Source organism: Patella vulgata, chromosome 1 (assembly GCF_932274485.2).
Source record: "Patella vulgata chromosome 1, xgPatVulg1.2, whole genome shotgun sequence".
Lineage (NCBI taxonomy): Eukaryota > Metazoa > Mollusca > Gastropoda > Patellidae > Patella > Patella vulgata.
The window spans coordinates 52,182,271-52,201,304 of record NC_065879.2 but is presented as its reverse complement, the minus strand read 5'-3'; the positions used below and the strand labels follow the sequence as shown (position 1 = coordinate 52,201,304).

General features: G+C 37.1%; 1 protein-coding gene across 1 annotated transcript in view; it reads left to right on the top strand.

Moving 5' to 3' along the window:
• The window catches only part of LOC126830155 (uncharacterized), a 513,485-nt gene that overhangs the window by 280,751 nt on the left and 213,700 nt on the right, over positions 1–19,034 (top strand). Inside the window, exon 13 of the mRNA XM_050560467.2 lies at positions 4,039–4,697. The gene's annotated coding sequence lies outside the window, so the exon portion shown is untranslated. The remainder of the gene's footprint in view (positions 1–4,038; positions 4,698–19,034) is intronic.

The window sequence follows — 19,034 nt, the reverse complement described above, 5'->3', positions numbered from 1 at the left end:
TGGCAGAACGTTGTTGACGTTGACGTAACCTCTGTCCAAGCATGTCCCAGACATGCTCGATGGGGGAGAGGTCGGGACTCAGTGCTGGCCAAGGTAATGTGGTGATGTTCTGTTGTTGGAGGTAACCTGTAACGATCCTGGCCCTGTGACATCTTGCGTTGTCATCCTGGAAGATGAAACGGCGGCCATGACGTCGTGCGAACGGCACAACATGGACTGCCAAGATGTTGTCCCGGTAGTACTGGCCTGTAACACGCCCTGCAACAACATGTAAAGCCGTTCTTCCAGCAACAGTGATGCCTCCCCACACCATAACAGAACCACCCCCAAATCGATCATGTCTGATGACGTTAACGTCTTGGAAGCTCTCGTTTCGACGACGCCACACCCTCCTACGTCTGTCCAAAAAATCAACAGTGAACCTTGACTCATCTGAAAACATCACATTGCTCCAGCGTCGATTATCCCAGTGTTGACGATCCCTACACCAACGACGTCTTGCCTGAATGTGATGATCTCTCAAACAAGGGATCACGCGAGGACGTCGGGCGCGAAGGTGACCCCTATGCAGTCGATTCCGAATCGTCTGGCCACTCACTCTCACACCAGTGTCTGTTTGAAGACGAGCGCTGATCTGATTTGCTGTGATGACACGATTTCTCAAGGCCAAGGTACGGATAAATCGATCCTGGGCTTGAGTTGTCGCCCTTGGTCGACCTGAGCGTGGTGTGTCCTGTACAGATTGTGTATCACGGTATCTGGACCATAGCCTGCTTATGACAGACTGAGAAACATTCATCGTCCGCGCCACAACCGCCTGTGTTGTGCCGATCTGTAGCATGCCAAGGGCACGTAACCTTTCATTTTGGGTAAGCCGACGCATATCAAAATTTGTTTTCTGGTCACTAAAACAATTAAACTGATGTTTCCACCCTGGAATTCAATGCCACAATGACTGTAACATTCAAAGTCAGAATCGTGCAAATATTGGGTTGGACCCCCATGATGATCCCAAGCATCACCTGCATTCCATGCGGTAGCTATTGGTGCGTTTGGGCGTCACATGTAACTGGAAATGTTTCTTCTGTTAGGTTCTATAGTGACTTTTTTCGTAGTCATTTGCATATTTTAGTATTATGCCCCCAAAATCAAATATCCCCTACTTTTTTTGAATAGTATATGTGACAACCCTTGACGACTGCTCGGACGATTTAGCTGCTGTGAGCGTATGTTTTGTTGCCTGGCAACCTATCTTTCAAGAAGATAATGACGAGTGAATATTTGAAGAATCTCTCGAATCCTGATATATATTGCCAGAAACTAATATCTGTTGGAATTACTGATCCTCAAGCAAATGAACCCTTGGCTAGACGATGTGTCGAAGTGGTCCACGGTTGATTTCAGTCAACTTTATGTCTATCTTATTGACACTCCCGGGATTTTTACCAGGAAATCCATGAAAACTTACAAATCTCTAGAAACATTATACGTACAATCAGTATGCAAATGGTTGGGTGCATACATGTTTTACGAAGATTGTAGGCAAGAATATTTTTTTCAAAGCCAAAGTCAATAGATCTCGGGCAGTAACTGATGGTTACATCATCACAGGGTACTGTACATGCATGGCAGGTTCAGTAGGTTTAGCATTTCATGATTAAAGATCCATTATGTAAGATTTGGATAAAGAGATGACATTTCTCGCCATCGCTCCATTTAGGTAAATTAATCATGGGCAGTTTGGCATTGACATGATTTGAATTGTTATTTCCCCCCGGATTGTACAAAAAATCGCTTTTTTAATTTGTGGTCCCTCTAGAGGTCACAATTATTATCTGATTTAAAAAAAACATTCACATATATCACCGTTAAACCATAATGTTGGTTGAGTGCAAATGTCCTGAAAATCGGACCAAAACTGCCGGTCAAAATGGCCACACCTTGTACGCAAATAGTGTAAACATCTGGTATATCAAGGTTGTGGACCCTTTAGAGTTCACAATTTTGATGAAACTTGAAATACATGTTTATAATCCAAAGATCTTGGTTCCTTTTGATATTTGCGCAAATCGGATCGTAGAGGTCACAATTTTTATCCGATTTAAGAAAAAAACGTGTGAATATATCATCGTTACACACTAAGATCTTGGTTCCTTTTGATAATCGCACATACCTGAACGTAACTTCCTGGATTATGACCCCTGATTGTTTGAAAAATCACATTTTTATTGCCGTCGCCCGTGTGTGTGTGTGTTTCGCCTACAGGCCGCAATTCTTAACTGATCGGCTTGAAACTTTACATACTTATTCCTTATACCCTAAGGATGATCCCTATTGTTTTTGGTGCATGTCCGACCCCCAGGGGCAGAAACACACCTATTTATTGTATTTGTTTGTCGTTTACAGGCCGCATTTCTTAACATATCACCTTGAAACTTTGCATACTTATTCCTTATACCTTGTAATTTATCATCTACAGTCTGCAATTCTGAATGGATCATATTGGAACTTTGCATATTTATTCCTTATACCATAAAGACAGCAACTATTTTATTTTGGTGCAGGCCCCGATCCCCTGTGACGGTGTCCCACTCTCGTTTTTGTTAATATTTTAGTCTCTAAATTCTGCAAAATAAACCCAAGCCTAGCCTTCTTTGCCTCTGGTCATATTACAGTCATTGCAGCTAGTTCATATTTTATTCACTTCATTTTGAAAAGTACCATGTCAATGAAAGCAGGAATGTGGATGTATATTCAATTGCAGCGTTAGCGATTCTCTAGAGATCACAATTTTTTTTCCGATTTAAAAACCGTTTAAATATATCACCATTCCACCATAATGAGGGGGGGGGGGGATGGCTGAATGGTTAGCGTGCGCGCGCTGTATCATAAAGTCTGTCATTGAGTCGACTGGCGTGGTTTCGAATCCCCGGTTGTACGTGACAAGGAGTAGGGTCGTCTGTCCAACCTCGTGGGTTTTCTGCGGGTCCTCCGGTTTCCTCCCACTGCTAAAGACCCCTACGCGCAAGCGAATTATTGAAATAAAATTAAACCATGTTAGTCCCGAAATGACCTAGTTTGTGTCGAGTGGACGTTAAACCCCATTTCTCTCTCTCTCTCCATAATGAAGGTTGAATTCGAATTTCGGGAAAATTGAAATTAAACTGCCCGACAAAATGGCCACTCTTTTTGTACACAAAATGTGTAAAAGTACGTAATATGAAGGTTGTGGACCCTCTAGAGGTCACAATCTTTATCCGATTTTGATGAAACTTTAAACATATCTTTATATCCCAAAGATCTCAGTCCCTTTTGATATTTGTGCATTTCAGACCATAACTTTCTGGATTATTGTCTCTGATTGTACAAGAAATCGCTTTAGTTTTTAGCTTGTTCTTTTCCATCTCTTGCAAAATGTGGGCGTATCTTGCCTGGCAGCCGCTGGTTATCCAATTTTAAAAACCCTTTATATATATATCACCATTGCACCATAATGAAGGTTGAGTTTGAATTTCGGGAAAATCGAAACAAAACTGTCGGACAAAAGGGCCGCTCCTTGTAAGCAAATTGTGTAAAAGTATGTAATGCAAAGGATGTGGACCGTCTAGCGGTTACAATTTTTGTCTGATTTTGATGAAACTTAAAATATATCTTTATATCCCAAACATCTCAGTCCCTTTCGATATCTGCACATTTCAGACCATAACTTCCTAGATTATGGCCCCTGATTGTAAGAAAAATCACGTTTTTTTTTTTTTTAAACATGTTCTCTATCCATCTCTTGCAAAAAAAATGTAGGGGTATCTTGCCTGGCAACCGCTGGTTTGTTTTGTTTTCCATAAAGTGTAATTCACAAATGTTGTAAATTCAAAGGACATCATGTTTCTAAAACAGCATATTTAAAAAGTTAATCATTTTTTGCACTTCTATATCCTTTTCACAGGTATAGCAAGTAGTACAAGTATTTTACAGGTGGTAATGTATTTTGTGATAGTGCAGGTCGTGGCTTAAATAATTTGATAATCTTTCTTTTTACAGTTTGCCAACAACCACTAGGGTTAGATCACATCAACTATTTGAACCTGCATCTCACAGTTTGCCTGTTTCCCACAATCAACCCCCATCTCAGCACCCCATGTCATCCCCTCAAATTGATCTACAACACTTATTTTACCCTACTGCTTCCTCTCAGGGTCAAAGTCAATCATCGGACATCTACCATACCACTAAAGACCCGACAACCAATTTCAGTCGATTCAATGACCCTAATGTGTTCGTTCAGAGTTCTATTAACCAATCGTTATTAAGTAACACCTGTTATTGCCGCACCACACAACAATTCAATTCGCCAAAAATTCAGGAATATACACAAATCCGTTTACCACATACTGCCGATGGTTCCCCTAGACGATATATGAGACCACAATCGACAGAGAGTTCTCCACAAGGAGTTAAAAGTAGCCAATATTCACATCATTTACTAAATCAATGTATAGAAGCAGATTTAACCAATCAAAATTCTGCATTATCAGCTGAAAATGCCCCAGCTGTTATGATTCGTCCACCACATCAGCAGAATCGACCAATGAATGGTCAGAATTACAATAGATCATCCAGTCATGGTGAATCAGTGTCACCCAATCACAGAACAGACGACAGAGTTGATGCTGATCAACAGGATACCACTAATCTTTTGGGTAAATAAACTGTATTTGCATTCTTATTGTATAGAACGTGGTAATCAAGTGGACGGGAATTAGACTCTCGACTAGAATGTCCCGGGGGCACACAAAGAACCTTAAGATGAACCTATTATGTTGTTGCCCCTGTCTGTCAGGACAGGTGGATGCCCGACCGTCTGTTTGGTCACAATTTTTATCAGATTATGACAAAACTAAAAATATGTGTTTCTAGTCCAAAAGACCTCGGTTCCTGTCAATATTGACATGTAACAGACCGTAACTTAATTAGGTTCATCAGGATTTTCTGACGTGGTTTCTCCCTTGTCAGTGGTGCAGGACAGCTGTGTAGTCGTTCGGAGGGGACAAAAAACGGAGGTCCCGTGTACAGATTGGCGTGCACGTAAAAGATCCCTTGACAGTTGGAATTCGATATAAGAGTAGGCCGTTGTGCCACTGTCTGGGCAAAATATTCCTCATAGCACACTGTATGACGTATGTCCGTTCTCATTAGGCCAGTTCGGAGGAGAACAGTAGGACGTTAAAGCCTGTGGTCCCTCAAGAGGACACAATTTTTATTCCATTTAAAAAATCGGTCAAATATATCTTGGTTACACCATAATGATGGTTGAGTTCAAATTTCAGGAAAATTGGACCGAAACTGCCTGACAATATGGCTGCTCACTGTACGCAAAGAGTGTTAAAGTATGTAATATCAAGGTTTTGGATCCTGTAGAGGTCACAATTTTGATCCGATTTTGATCAAGTGTTTATATCACAAAGATCTCTGATTGTACGAAAAAATCGCGATTTTAGCTTCTGGACTATCTAGAGGTCACAATTTTTACCCATAATGATGGGTGAGTTTGAATTTCGGGAAAAGTATGTAATACGAATGAATGTTGTTGATCCTCTAGAGGTCACAATTTTTATCCAATTTTGATGAAACTTAAAATATATCTTTATATCCCAAAGATTTTGGTTCCTTTCGATATCAGACCCTAACTTCCAGGATTATGGCCCCAGATTGTACGAAACATCACATTTTTAGCTTGTGGATCCTTTAGAGTTCACAATTTTTATCTGATTTTAAAAACCATTTAAATATATCACCGTTGCACTATAAAGAAGGTTGAGTTTGAATTTTGGGAAAATCGAAACAAAACTGCCCAACAAAATGGCTGCTACTTGTATGGAAATAGTGTAAAAGTATGTAATACCAAGGTTGTGACCCATGTCGACCGTATATGCCGGTCGAGACCGAGGGCTATGGAAAATGGCTGAAACTAGATCTTACCCATCGGTCATTTAACAAAAGTAAATTGTTGTGTGGGAATCTTATCAATGAAGTGGTGTTTGAACACCCACATATTGTCCATGTGTAGAGTGGCCCACAGACTCAATTATCTGTACTATACTATTCAAAAAAAGTAGGGGATATTTGATTTTGGGGGCATAATACTAAAATATGCAAATGACTACGAAAAAAGTCACTAACCTAACAGAAGAAACATTTCCAGTTACATGTGACGCCCAAACGCACCAATAGCTACCGCATGGAATGCAGGTGATGCTTGGGATCATCATGGGGGTCCAACCCAAGATTTGCACGACTCTGACTTTGAATGTTACAGTCATTGTGGCATTGAATTCCAGGGTGGAAACATCAGTTTAATTGTTTTAGTGACCAGAAAACAAATTTTGATATGCGTCGGCTTACCCAAAATGAAAGGTTACATGCCCTTGGCATGCTACAGATCGGCACAACACAGGCGGTTGTGGCGCGGACGATGAATGTTTCTCAGTCTGTCAGAAGCAGGCTATGGTCCAGATACCGTGATACACAATCTGTACAGGACAGACCACGCTCAGGTTGACCAAGGGCGACAACTCAAGCCCAGGATCGATTTATCCGTACCTTGGCCTTGAGAAATCGTGTCATCACAACAAATCAGATCAGCGCTCGTCTTCAAACAGACACTGGTGTGAGAGTGAGTGGCTAGACGATTCGGAATCGACTGCATAGGGGTCACCTTCGCGCCCGACGTCCTCGCGTGATCCCTTGTTTGAGAGATCATCACATTCAGGCAAGACGTCGTTGGTGTAGGGATCGTCAACACTGGGATAATCGACGCTGGAGCAATGTGATGTTTTCAGATGAGTCAAGGTTCACTGTTGATTTTTTGGACAGACGTAGGAGGGTGTGGCGTCGTCGAAACGAGCGCTTCCAAGACGTTAACGTCATCAGACATGATCGATTTGGGGGTGGTTCTGTTATGGTGTGGGGAGGCATCACTGTTGCTGGAAGAACGGCTTTACATGTTGTTGCAGGGCGTGTTACAGGCCAGTACTACCGGGACAACATCTTGGCAGTCCATGTTGTGCCGTTCGCACGACGTCATGGCCGCCGTTTCATCTTCCAGGATGACAACGCAAGATGTCACAGGGCCAGGATCATTACAGGTTACCTCCAACAACAGAACATCACCACATTACCTTGGCCAGCACTGAGTCCCGACCTCTCCCCCATCGAGCATGTCTGGGACATGCTTGGACAGAGGTTACGTCAACGTCAACAACGTCCTGCCAATGTCCAAGAACTTGCTGCTGCGTTGCAACAGGAATGGGACAATCTGGACCAAAATGACCTTAGACGTCTCATTAGGAGTATGCCACGTCGGATCAATGCTTGTTTGGCAAACAGAGGAGGATTTACCCGTTACTGACTTGGTTGTGATGCTGTGGTAACTTTGCTGTTTGACCCCGGGTATCATTTTACCCTTATAATGGTCAGTCTGTGCCTTACTTAGTCTAACGATCATTTGGAATAAATCGATGAATGTGAACTTCATTTCATTTTGTCATTTGTTTCTTCGTCAGTTTCATTAGGTGACTTTAATAACACTTAAAAATCAAATATCCCCTACTTTTTTTGAATAGTATATATAAACTGACCTGTTTTAACAGCATGTTGTCACGCGGATCAAAACTTCGTTTATGAGAAAAGTGCTCTCACAGGCTCGCTCGTGCACTGTAAGCAGCAAACAGTCGCCCAAAATAGACATTCACGTGACAATATTCATTCACTTATTTATCAATGAAGCCATGTAAAAAATTATTCTTTACTCGTTGGACTTTTAAAAATAAGTAGTTACGAACTAGATTAAAATTTTGGCTAAAACTCGGCGATTTAATTTGTAAGTTAGTTGATTGTAACCAATGACGTATATATTGTAACGATTCTCGGTTCAGAGTCAACTCCCGTAGTTTCGCCCTTTTTCTATCTTTTAAATCCACTCTCGTGGCAACATACCGACACTGCAAGACTGTGAAAGTTACTTTTATTTAACCATAAAACTCTGTTGTTAGTGGGCGCTTTAGTTACTTTAGAAGTTACATTGTTGCTAGCTCTAAATATGCAGAAAAAATTTATTGAACGAAATTATTTTCTCTCGTCTCGATTAACCAGACGTGTATGATTAAAATAAAATTACGGTACTGGTCACAAGACTCGGATTCTAATCATTTTAGGGCACTGCAAATTTGGCCTCCGGTTTTGTGTCAAATTTAATAGGAGGATGTGCCATTATGGCTATGCCATTCATGTATAGTATCCGTATGCATTTGCCATTTCTAACATGGTGGTTACAAAACGTTTCAGTTATTATAAATCTAGCAACAACTCATTTTTCTAGAACTGAAATATAACCAAAAAAGACGCACATTGACTGTTTCATAATTATTAAAAATATGAAAACGCGACACGATGCGTAAATTGTGCGTCTTACTTTCGAGAACAATAGCTATAAAACAGAAATTTCCAGATTGATACATAATACGACACAACCATCAATAAGTGGTAATTCAAACACAAAGGATAGATTTAAACTTAAATTTCTCTAACATTTCACTAAAAGATCCCTATTGTAGAACTCCCAACTTATTATTTAGTCATTGTCATGCCAGTTGTTTTTAATAACAGAATTTTCCAGTCATATAACAGATCAAAGAATTTTTTGAGACGCATTGTCACGTATCGACTTCTATTTTTGGATTATCTGGCGCCACAAATAGCCCAATCATATCAAAAAGCATGCAGTTCCACCTTGAAATGGGTTCAATTGATTAACGGTTTATTCTATAATTTATAACACAGTTTAGAGCAGAATGTGTAGGAGTCGCATTTTTGACTTCTAAGTAGATTCTTATACGGAATTCAGGATGCAATGCTAGACATTTGGAACACTGCTGCCGAACCGATTTGAAAATGCTTAAGGCTTTTTTTCTTTCGGCATGTTGTGTGCTCCTCTATTTTTGATGTGTATGATTTTTATATTTGTGATAATTATTTGAAACAAAATAGGATTATCATAAAGAATATTTAACATCTACAATATGAGTACGGTAAGCACTCTCTACATACTGCGTTTGTAAACCACGAAATTCACCCCTTATTAGAAAGTTTTAACTATAGTCTATTGCATGTAAACGTTAAAAAAATCAGCTAAAAATACAGACATCTCTCTCTCTCTCTCTCTCCCTCTCTCTCTCTCTCTCTCTCTCTCTCTCTCTCTAAGGGTTGCGCACGAGTACAAATGTTAAATTCAATCGTTAATTGTACCTACGTAAAAAAAAGATGAAAGCCGACTGCAGAAATTAAGAATTCGTTTTCCAGAGCAAAATTTGAAACTTTGATGTGACCAAGAAACATAACTCTTTAACGCTACTTGGGCGATCAACTTTTCCATATAATTAGAAAGTCCCATTCAAATGGCCAAATCATACAAATATCCAACTTAGCAATAGTTTAATTGTTAATGAATGATGATTTTAATGGTAAGTCTTATCATATTTGTTAAAATAAGCCCCAAATATAGCTCGATTATTGGATTTTTGTTATTTGCACGAACCACTCTACCATGTGTCATAAGAATTTTCTAGAACAAACCGCTTTACCTCTATTACGGTCACACATGGTGTAAAAGAGATAATTATGATCTTCAAAAAAAAAGGCAATCAGATATGAAGTATTACTTTTCGAATCAAACAAACTGTCGTATTAAATAAAAATAGCATAGAAATTACGTGAATCCTCAAATTGTTGGGAGAAAAATGCATTTTTTTACAGTGGTATTACATTCTGGTTGGCAATTGTAGAAATAAAATCTAGAGATTAGTAAACATGCTTACCGAAAAATTAAGAAAATGATGTATTCCAGTGCTATTTTATAGCAATGTTGATAATTCACGTACCAATATTGATAATTCGATAATTCACGTACCAATATTGATGATTCACGTGTCACTAATATATTATGCATATTTGTCCCCCGGATTCGTCTGGATGTATGATAAGTATGTCCGTCTGTCCATCCGTCTGTCCATTTGTCTGCTGTCTGTCCGTCTGTTACACTTTTTGGGACACAATAACTCTCCTTCTAATTGAGCTAGACTAGAATGTTGAAACTTGGTATAGGTGTTTATTAGGTCAATGCCTTAATGGAGTTCGTAGATGAGCATTTTCTGCCCAGGGTAAGCAGAGATAAGCAATTTGATTGGTTGATGCTTTGGGACACTATAAATTTAGTTCTAACTAGAACTGCGATGCAGTAATGACGGGTTTCACCGGTGCCACGTTACCCTAAACATGTCACTTCCGCTACCAATGAAACCATTAAACAGGTTTCCACATAAGCATTGCACACATCAAATAAAATGGACGCCGAATCAACCAAATCCAGCAATATCAATTCATTTTATACATTTGTTACATGTAAGTGTACAGTACTTCCGGTGATAATGAAAGTATTCAATTAGTTTTATGAAATCAGAAATGGCATAAGGCATCACATGGTGAAAATTTTATGTAAATCGAATAATAATTGCCACTTTAATAGACCAAAAACCTTGAAATGTGACTTGTAGAAAATCGTCTATTCGTTTGCAACCGTACCAGTTAGAAACCATTTTCTGGTATCTGTATGATCGTATGGGTTCAATCTATTAGCTGATTGGAATCAGATATCATAATTTTAAAAACATTACAAATCAGACTCATTTGAATAAAATATCTGTTTTGAAAGCTAAAAATACAGTTTTTGCCAAAATGACGTTACTTTAGGTGATAATGAAAATCTTAAATTACTTGTATGAAATCGTAAATGGCATTAGGTATCACACAGTGAAAATTTCATGAAAATCGAATAATAATTGACACTTTTGTGGACAAAAAACCTTGAAAAGTGACCTGTTGAAAATTGCCTATTTCTCTGCAACTGAACAAGTTAGAAACCATTTTGTGATATCTATATGATCGTATGGGTTCATTCTTTTAGTTGATTAGAATCAAATATCAAAATCTTAAACAAACACTAAATACGACTCATTTCAATAAATTATTTGTTTCGAAGGCTATAAATACAGTTTTTGCCCAAATTTCGTCATTTCCGGTGACATTGAAAATGTTAAATTGAGTTGAAATCGTCATAATTGACATTATGCATCAAATGGTGTCACTTTTATGAAAATCCAATATTAATCGACTCTTTTACAGGCACAATAGCGTAAAGAGTGACTCATGCAAAATTGACCATTTCTCGGCAACTGCGCATATTACAAATTAATTTTCGCATACATTCTCTCCGTATAGTTTATGAAAGTTACGAAGTAATATTTTAAAATATGAAAATGCTGGATGGGTTGTAAATAGCTTAATTTTACGCCTTTTTCACCTTTTAATCGAAATAGCCCGAAAACGGAATCGAAATTAAAAAAACTGGGCCCAACATTTTGTGCGCCTTTAAAGGGCGCACCCTTTCAGTTATACCAGATTTGAAAAAAATAATATTTGCTTTCGAAAAGTGGTACCTAACTGTCAAAATTGTAGTTTTTGGTAAAATTACACCACTTCCGGTGCCGACAGATAACTCTATCGGTAACAAAAAAAATGGCAATTGAAACAACGGAGCATATGAACTTTGTTTTATACAAATCGAACAATAAATAATTAATCTAGGACTGAAAAGCTGAATTAGCCAATGGCTGCCAAGGAAAATTACTGAGACAAAATAATAAAAGTAATAGAGCATTTTTCAAAATTTCACGATTTTTCAACTTTTTTCGATTTTCAGTACGTTATTTTACATATTCCAGACATTTCAATGTCTTATTGGATGGATTCATACACAAGACTACCGGAGGGACTCTCGATAGGGAAAGTTTAAGAAAAATCCCTGGAGCAGTTTTCGAGATACAAGCGTCCAAAAACGCTCCAAATCAGAAAATACTTGATTTTCAGCATGTCATATTTTGCTGCTTGGTCATACTATTTGTATAAATTGGTCATCATATGACAGTCCATTTCTCGGGCCACTCAACGAAATCCTTATTCGTTTAATCCATTGATACTGGACGGAGAAATCGAGTTTTTCCCCAAAACACACATTTTTTGCGTTTTTTTTCGGAATATCTATCATTATTTCGACTACTTCCGGTTTCCGGATAGTTGTTGAAATTGCTTTATGCAGCGGTCTGACTATATAGCTTTATGTTCCAGGACTTTCAGAACTATCGATTTATCCTTTCGAAAAAATATAAGGGTTGGGAAATGGGCAGAAAATTCGAAAAATCGAAAAAAAAGGGCGATAACTCGGAATGAATCTTATATTTCTGGAATCGGATGGTCTTCAGGTATCCAAAAATGTAGGTCAAATTTGAAAATTTTGAAAAATAACAAAAATTGTCTCGTAAACAACGTATTTTCAAAATTCGAAGGACAAAAGCCATAGATTAATGTTCGAAAATGTCATTTGTTTGAAAATACGAAACCACGGCCGATTTTCAATTCCGGAAAAAAGTACAAAATTCGGTTACTTCCGGTATGCGCAGAAGCTTCAAAATTGTTTTATCAAGTAGCCACCACATGGTTTCCCAATAGAAAATTTGGTTCCAGATCGATATCTGTTTTCGATCATGGAGAAATAGGCTCCTGCGGAAAAAAAAATTAATAATAACTAGACCTGCAAGCAGCACTGATCCGGTCACACCCGACGGTGAAATCCCGATTGTTGCAAGAGCACCGATTTTTTTTACTGTCTTTTTTTTTTAAATATCGAATATTTTTTTGACTACTTCCTGTTTACGGATCGTTATCGGGATAGATTTAACAAGTGGTATGGGAACTTAATTTCCTGTACCAGAAGTTTCAGAAAGATCCATTGGACAGTTTTACCACCCTTATACCATTAGAAGCAGATTTACAGATATAACGATTTTTCGACTTCTTTTCAAAGATTGTGGCCCTGGGAGAATAGTACGCTCAGCATTATGGTCCAATAGGGAATTTACAACTTTATACAGGTCTTTTTGTCTGTTTTCGCCATTTTCTATTTTATCAGAGTAAAATTTAATTTTAGCGTCTTCAATTAATTTATTCACATTGTTTTTTAAAGATTTATAAATCTGTTTATGGACATGTAGATTTGTTTTCCGCCACAGATGTTCAGCCTAATTACGGTCCCTTTTGGCTTCTCAAATAGAATCATTAAACCACTGCGTATTGGGACGAATAGTAAATGTTTTCGTTTGAAGAGGAACAAGCGAGTCCCATATTTTGCTGCTTTGTAACAGTATCCGTATAAATTGGGCATCATTCGACAGTCCATTCCTCGGGCCACTCAACGAAAGTTTAATTCGTTTAATCCATTAATACTGGACGGAGAAATCAAGTTTTTCCCCAAAACACCCATTTTTTGCATTTTTTTCGAAATATCTATCATTATTTCGACTACTTCCGGTTTCCGGGTCGTTTTTGAAATTGCTTTATGCAGCGGTCTGACTATATAGCTTTATCCTTTCCCAAAAATATAAGGGTTGGGAAATGGGCAGAAAATTCGATAAAAATCGAAAAATAAAGGGCGATAACTCGGAATGAAACTTATATTTCTGGTATCGGATGGTCTTCAGGTATCCAAAAATGTAGGTCAAATTTGAAAATTGTGTTTTAAACAAAAATTTTCATTTTTCGAACGCTAGAAGTCAGCGACGAAATTTCGAAATTTTCAACTGCTATCGTCCGAGAAAAGACTCAGGGTTTCTGAAAATGTCATTTGTATGAAAATAGGTACAGAATTGACGAAGCTACGACCGTTTTTTAATTTTTATGCACCGCACGAAATTCGGCCACTTCCGGTCTGCGCAGAAGTTTCAAAATTGTTTTAAGAAGTAGCCACCACATGGTTTCCCAATAGAAAATTTGGTTCCAGATCGATATCTGTTTCCGATCATGGAGAAATAGGCTGCAGCGGAAAAAAATAATAATAATAACTAGACCGGCAAGCAGCACTGAACCGGCTTTCAGGAATCAGACAGGAAGTGTGTCATACAATAGCCCATTTATCGAGCTACCAAACGATACTTTAGATGTTTTGATCCGGTCACACCCAAGGGTGAAATCCCGATTGTTGCAAGAGCACCGATTTTTTTTACTGTCTTTTTTTTTAAATATCGAATATTTATTTGACTACTTCCTGTTTACGGATCATTATCGGGATAGATTTAACAAGTGGTATGGGAACTTAATTTCCTGTACCAGAAGTTTCAGAAAGATCCATTGGACAGTTTTACCTCCCTTATACCATTAGAAGCAGATTTACAGATATAACGATTTTTCGACTTCTTTTCAAAGATTGTGGCCCTTTTGGACCGTTTATACTATATTGAGGCTTTTAAATTTGGATTCACACCATAGACCACCGTTAGGACTCTAAGTAACAGAAGCTTAAGAAAGAAAATAAGAGAAGTTTTCGAAATAAAAGCGTCTGAATAGGCTCCAAAAAGAAAAATAATAGATTTTCAGCGCTCCATTATATATTGCCTAACCCGCGAATTTTTACCATTTAGATCTCATAAGATTGTCCATTGTTCGAACTATCCAATGACACTTTAGTTGTTTTGATTCGGTGAAATCTGGCGTATTAATCACTTTTTTCGCAAGATCTCCATTTTTTTTTTTTTTTTTACGTTTTTTTTTTCTCAAAATATCCGAAAATTTTCGACTACTTCCGTTTTATGGATCATTGTCGGGATAGCTTTAACAAGTTGTTTGGTTACCTTACCTTCTGTACAAGAAGTTTCAGAATAATTCATTCAGCTGTTTTCCAAAGAAAGAAAATTAGAAGATCATTTTCAGTAATGTAAGGATTTTTCAACTTTTTTCCAAGATTGAGGCTCTTTTTGGACAACTTATGTTATTTCAATGCTTTTATTGTTGGACTCACGCCATAGCCCACCCATAGGATTCTGCGTTAAAAAAGTTTCAGAAAAATCGGAGTTGTCGTTTTCGAGAAAAAGACGTCTAAAAAGGCTCCAAAAACGGAAAATACTAGATTTTCGGCGTACCACAATTTATTTTCTAACCATCGAAATCCTACCATTGAGATGCCATATAATAGTCCATTAATGGGGCTATCCATAGACACTTTACTTCTTTTGGTCCTGTGTAATATCTGACCGAGAAATCCAGCTTTTCGCAAGAGCGACAATTTTTTAACCTTTTCTTTACATTTTTTTAATACTTCCGGTATGGAGATTATTGTCGGAATAGTTTTAATAACCAGTTTGGGCAATTAAATATAGCAGCAGGGCTCTGTAATGATATATTACATTATCTGATCAGATAAAATGACCCTGAGAAATCCTATGTTCAAAGGTGCCAAAAATGCAAAAATGTCAAAAATGCAAAAATGTCAAAATATCGAAAATTAAATTTCTATAACTCAATACATATTATACATCGTTAGAATCGTAATTAGGTCAGCTATCCGAATCTGTAATCTTTTTGTAAAAATTTGTTTAAATAATAAAGTAATAGAGCATTTTGCAAAATTTCACGATTTTTCGACTTTTTTCGATTTCAGTCCCTTTTTTATCATATTCCAGACATTTCAAAGTCTTATTGGATGGCATAATTCACAAGACTATCGAATGAACTCTCGATAGAAAAAGTTAGAAAAAAAAGTTGCGGTTAAGATTTCGAGATACAGGCGTCCAAAAACTCTCCAAATCAGAAAATACTTGATTTTCTGCTTGTCATATTTTGCTGCTTAATTGGTAACAGTATCCGTATAAATTGGGCATCATTCGACAGTCCATTCCTCGGGCCACTCAACGAAAGTTTAATTCGTTTAATCCATTGATACTGGACGGAGAAATCAAGTTTTTCCCCAAAACACCCATTTTTTGCATTTTTTTCGAAATATCTATCATTATTTCGACTACTTCCGGTTTCCGGATCGTTTTTGAAATTGCTTTATGCAGCGGTCTGACTATATAGCTTTATGTTCCAGGAATTTCAGAACTATCGATTTATCCTTTCCCAAAATATAAGGGTTGGGAAATGGGCAGAAAATTCGAAAAGAATCGAAAAATAAAGGGCGATAACTCGGAATGAAACTTATATTTTTGGTATCGGATGGTCTTCAGGTATCCAAAAATGTAGGTCAAATTTGAAAATTTTGAAAAATAACAAAAATTGTGTTTTAAACAAAATTTTTCATTTTTCGAACGCTTCTCTTATTTTCTTTCTTAAACCTCTGTTACTTAGAGTCCTAACGGTGGTCTATGGTGTGAATCCAAATTTAAAAGCCTCAATATAGTATAAACGGTCCAAAAGGGCCACAATCTTTGAAAAGAAGTCGAAAAATCGTTATATCTGTAAATCTGCTTCTAATGGTATAACGGAGGTAAAACTATCCAATGGATCTTTCTGAAACTTCTGGTACAGGAAATTAAGTTCCCATACCACTTGTTAAATCTATCCCGATAATGATCCGTAAACAGGAAGTAGTCAAATAAATATTCGATATTTAAAAAAAAAGACAGTAAAAAAAATCGGTGCTCTTGCAACAATCAGGATTTCACCCTTGGGTGTGACCGGATCAAAACATCTAAAGTATCGTTTGGTAGCTCGATAAATGGGCTATTGTATGACACACTTCCTGTCTGATTCCTGAAAGCCGGTTCAGTGCTGCTTGCAGGTCTAGTTATTATTATTATTTTTATCCGCTGCAGCCTATTTCTCCATGATCGGAAACAGATATCGATCTGGAACCAAATTTTCTATTGGGAAACCATGTGGTGGCTACTTCTTAAAACAATTTTGAAACTTCTGCGCAGACCGGAAGTGGCCGAATTTCGTGCGGTGCATAAAAATTAAAAAACGGTCGTAGCTTCGTCAATTCTGTACCTATTTTCATACAAATGACATTTTCAGAAACCCTGAGTCTTTTCTCGGACGATAGCAGTTGAAAATTTCGAAATTTCGTCGCTGACTTCTAGCGTTCGAAAAATGAAAATTTTTGTTATGTTTCAAAATTTTCAAATTTGACCTACATTTTTGGATACCTGAAGACCATCCGATACCAGAAATATAAGTTTCATTCCGAGTTATCGCCCTTTATTTTTCGATTTTTTTCGAATTTTCTGCCCATTTCCCAACCCTTATATTTTTGGGAAAGGATAAAGCTATATAGTCAGACCGCTGCATAAAGCAATTTCAAAAACGACCCGGAAACCGGAAGTAGTCGAAATAATGATAGATATTTCGAAAAAAATGCAAAAAATGGGTGTTTTGGGGAAAAACTTGATTTCTCCGTCCAGTATTAATGGATTAAACGAATTAAACTTTCGTTGAGTGGCCCGAGGAATGGACTGTCGAATGATGCCCAATTTATACGGATACTGTTACAAAGCAGCAAAATATGGGACTCGCTTGTTCCTCTTCAAACGAAAACATTTACTATTCGTCCCAATACGCAGTGGTTTAATGATTCTATTTGAGAAGCCAAAAGGGACCGTAATTAGGCTGAACATCTGTGGCGGAAAACAAATCTACATGTCCATAAACAGATTTATAAATCTTTAAAAAACAATGTGAATAAATTAATTGAAGACGCTAAAATTAAATTTTACTCTGATAAAATAGAAAATGGCGAAAACAGACAAAAAGACCTGTATAAAGTTGTAAATTCCCTTTTGGACCATAATGCTGAGCGTACTATTCTCCCAGACAATGATAATGACACTGAACTTGCAAATTTATTCTCTGATTTTTTTCAAATAAAAATACAGGAAATACGAACTGAACTTGATGATTTAAATAAAACTATTGACTTTAACGCTCATGATTTTGATAAGTTAGAAAATTCTGTTTATTTCGATAATTTTAACTTGGTTAGAGAATCTTTTGGTTTAAAGCTAATTAAATCATTTGCTCCTAAATCTTGTTCATTAGATCCTGTTCCGACTTCTGTCCTTAAGGACTGTCTAGACAAAGTTATTCCAGTTTTTACCAATATTATTAATTCTTGTATATCATCCGCTACTATTCCCAACGTTTTCAAACAAGCTTATGTTACCCCTTTAATTAAAAAGTCTACACTGTTTTTAAAAATTACAGGCCTGTCTCTAACTTAAGTTTTATTTCTAAAATATTGGAGAAATGTATTGCTTCTCAGATAAAGGCCCATATAGATGAAAACTGTTTGTATGAACTATTTCAAATTGCTTATAAACAATTTCACAGTACCGAAACAGCTTTAACCCGGGTTTCAAATGATATTTTAATGGAAATTGATAATTGAAAATGTACATTTTTAATTTTATTAGATTTATCTACTGCTTTCGACACGGTGGACCCTTCCATTCTTCTACGTAGACTTCAATTTAAAATCGGTATTTGTGGCTCTGCATTAAATCTTTTAGAAAGCTATCTTGTGGGTAGAAAACAGTGTATTTTAGTTAATTGCAAATCGTCGTCTGAATCTGTTTTGTCATCTGGGGTTCCCTAAGGTTCTGTTCTTGGTCCGATTTTATTTACCCTCTATACATCACCATTAGGCGATATTGTCAGAAAATATGGTCCCAGCTTTCATTTGTATGCCGATGATACTCAATTATATATTTCATTTACACCTAATTGTCCATCTTCTTTCAATTTATCAAAATTGCAACTTGAGAACTGTATAAGTGAAATTAGAAAATGGATGTCAAAGAACTTTCTAAAATTGAATGATGATAAAACCGAATATTTGTTATTAGGCTCAAGGCATCAATTAAGTAAATCTGCACATGATAACCCCCCTGTTGTAATTGGTAATTGTGATATATTTTAATCTTATTCTGCTCGTAATATTGGCGCACTCTTTGATAGTTTTATGCTTATTGGAGCTCAAGTAAATAATATTTGTAAATTGTGCTATTTTAATATTAGAAATATAGGTAAAATAATTAAATGTGTAACTGTAGAGGCCACTAAGTCACTTGTTAATTCTCTGGTCACTTCTCGATTAGATAACT